The sequence below is a fragment of the Hipposideros armiger genome, unplaced genomic scaffold (assembly GCF_001890085.2).
Source record: "Hipposideros armiger isolate ML-2016 unplaced genomic scaffold, ASM189008v1 scaffold_255, whole genome shotgun sequence".
Classification (NCBI taxonomy): Eukaryota; Metazoa; Chordata; class Mammalia; order Chiroptera; family Hipposideridae; genus Hipposideros; species Hipposideros armiger.
The window spans coordinates 1,570,993-1,574,278 of record NW_017731605.1 but is presented as its reverse complement, the minus strand read 5'-3'; positions in this window follow the sequence as shown (position 1 = coordinate 1,574,278).

Sequence of the window (3,286 nt, the reverse complement as noted above, 5' to 3'; positions counted from 1 at the left end):
GAAGATTCAGAGAGAAACAGCAAGAGACAGAAAGGAAACACACAAAGATAAAGAGAAAAACAGAGAACAAGCAGAGAGAACTGGACAGTCACAGGGAAAGCAAGTCACCATGCTCGACCTCAGGTTCCCTGAGATTTTCATTGATCCCACGTCATATCTGCTCTATTCTCTACCTCTGATCCCATTTAAACCCCATTGGAGTATCACGGTGTAAGAAAGCCCGTTGAAGTTTGCATTTGTGATGTGGTTTCTAATAGATGCCCTGTGAATTCACTGAAGTGGAACAAAAAGAATGTGGGAACCAAGTTAATACTTTTAGGTTTTATTTATATAGGCAGTTATATTTGAGATTCATTCATGTGAGGTGGATGTCTCATTCAGGCAGGGGAATCAAATGAAGAACTGAAGTCTGGGGGTAGCCAATAAGACTGGGGGCAAGAAATGTTCATTCTTCCTAAATGAGTCTTTATTGCAAGAGTGCTGCTTTTTCTGCGGTGCTTGTTAAATACTGTATTTATGCTGTGTATTTGTATACAGTGGGATTAAGGGACCAAACTGAATTACGGTGATGGTTGCTTGAAGGGGTGTTTGACTAGGAGATTTACACAGTGTTCTTAATAATCTTTTTTATTTATTTATAGAATGTTATCATTCCAAACGTATAGTGCTGCCATCCCTTAGGAAAGATGCTTTCTATTTGAGGACCACCAGCTCTGCATGTTGATTTGAAAAGAGATAAAAGAGCATCTGGCCACCATAGTACAGGCTGTACCTCCCTCTCTCTTCATTATGCAGAGAGCTGATGCAATTTTTGCTTCTCTCCTATTTATACAAATAAAGAGAACGATTTGGGAAATATGTCATGCTGGCATTAAACATCACCAGTCTTGCTGGGTTGAAATGTACACGTTTCATTAACAACAATTATATTGTATAATTAAGGTTTTGGTCCCCAAAGTCTGACTCGGAAGCTTCCTCAAATAATGATGAGTTTATGGAAGACATGTTAAAGTAAATATACCCCTCCCATCACCCCCTTTCAACTCCCCACCCCTTACCCCCCCCACCCCAAGGTACTAATACCTGTGCAAATGTCTTGGTCTGCAATGAATGTGGTGTTCAAGTGCCCTCTAGTGTACCTGAGATTAATATGAAAATGGAAAAGAAGCTTTGAAAAGACAGATGACTGCAAGCAGTGTCATCAGTACATTCTGTGCATTTTATGGGGCTCCTATGTACGGGGTCCCCAAGAAAAAAATTGGATGCAGGTTGATGATTTGGAATAACCCCTCCAGATGAGGCTCTCCATGTAATATTGTTATGCTGCTCTCCATAATTCTTTTCGTGGGGCTTTCAATTTAGTTTTAGGTAGAAATTTCCTGAGGCTTATGCACTCCTGGCACACACATATGTGTAAACAGCCATGGGGAAAGGGCTAATGAAGTTCAAGCCCTTGCACTTGGGAGCACCCCTTGACCCTGTGGCCTCAGCACGTTTCACTCTCCCAGCAGCTGGAGAGAGCTCTGACCTCTGTCTCATCAGTGAATGCTGCTGGTGGTGACAGTAATGGATTTCTAAGGGCAATTAACACAGTGACAGGGTTTATAAATGATGGATTATAACAACACTCCCTGCTATCGGGTTTTTTCCTTTGATGACCACCTGGCTGTCCATAATGGTCTCCTCAGCCAAATCCTACATTTCTACCTGTGGGCAAGACTAAAGAAAAACAAATAGCTAAAAATAATAGAACAGACTCACATCTTAACCAAGAGAAGAATTGTTGGCTCACGTGTCCCAGTGACACAAATTAGGTGTAGGGGAGGAGGAAGAAGGTTAGAATTAGGCACACCTAAATCAGCCATACCAGTCTGATTAGATAAAAATCCAAGTTAATGGGGTTTTCTCTTCCAGTTCTCTCTAGTGGGGATCTGTGAGCACAGAAATGATTTGAAGAACAAGAAAGGTCATCTTCCTAACTTGGTGAGTATGCACATTTTGAAAAAGTTGTGGCTGGGAAAGGTGGGCAGGGTGGCTGCTACGTCTTTCCTGGATGGGTGGTATATGGCTATTGTTGAAAACAAGACAATAGGCTCCAAATGGAGTCACTTATGCTAAGCCCCATGTCACCAAACTGAGACCTAACTTAATTATAGTTTTGGCTCTCCAAGAAATGGAATCTCAAACCAGTCAATCAGAATCTCCTGATCAGTATTAGTTAGGTAACCTACCTGATAGGCCCCTGCCACCCCCTAAAGGAAAGTGACCTTGCATTAACCAACCTGTTTTTATGACCTCATATAACTTCCTTATTTCTGCTCTTCTGCCTATACAAGTCTTTCATTTTTATTTATTTTTAGCTGAGCCATCCTGCCACCTGTTGGCAGCTCAGTGGCAGGTCAGCTTAGGCCAGGAATCGAACCGGCGACCCTGTTGCTCAGAGCTCGCACTCTTGAGCGAGCTCTTAACCAACTGAGCCACTCAGCCGGCCCTAAGTCTTTCATTTTGTACAGCTACTTGGAACTCCTTTCTGTCTGCTACATTGGATGCTGCCTGAACATGAATCACTGCATAAAACCAATAAAATCTTTAAAATTCATGCAGCTGAGCTTTGTTTTGTAGTAGTGCATATATGTGTTTCCTTGCTGAAAAGTCAAATCAGGTAGATTTTCTTCCAGAATTTTATGATTGTGGAGGTGCAATCCCTAGACAGGCTTATAAATAACACATGATTCTATATTTAGTTATTATTCAGAGTCCTTAAGGGGGTAAAATGGCTCAGAATAGAAAATGGAAGTATGCTGAAAATTTTGGTAGACTTTCTGGAAGCGTGAGCAAGCTGTAGAAGTGAAAATGTTAAGAGAGTTGAACAGATATAAATGGACTAACTCATACTAATATTAAGGTGAGTAGGGCAAGAGGAACTATTTTGGGAGACCCTTGTGGCAGAAACTATTGATTACTTATCCCAAATCAACCACCTCTTCTTCCTTCCTAATAAAACACTGCATTTATTTAGAAATTGGGTTTACAGGAGCTTCAAAGAACTTCTGTAGCTTAGAGGCAAATGCTGATCACTGTAAGACAATTGTGGGTAGTATCAGGAAGTCTCCGGGAAATGTCTTCCTTGAAATATATAAAGAGAAGCATGAGAGGAATGCCTTCTTCTTTGCTGGATGTTGTGTCTGCATGTACCATCTGGAATTGCTACAGCCAACTTGCAAATACAAAGGAGGGCTTTGTCAATCTGTTGAACATAGCAGAGTGGAAAGATGCAAAGCCCTCC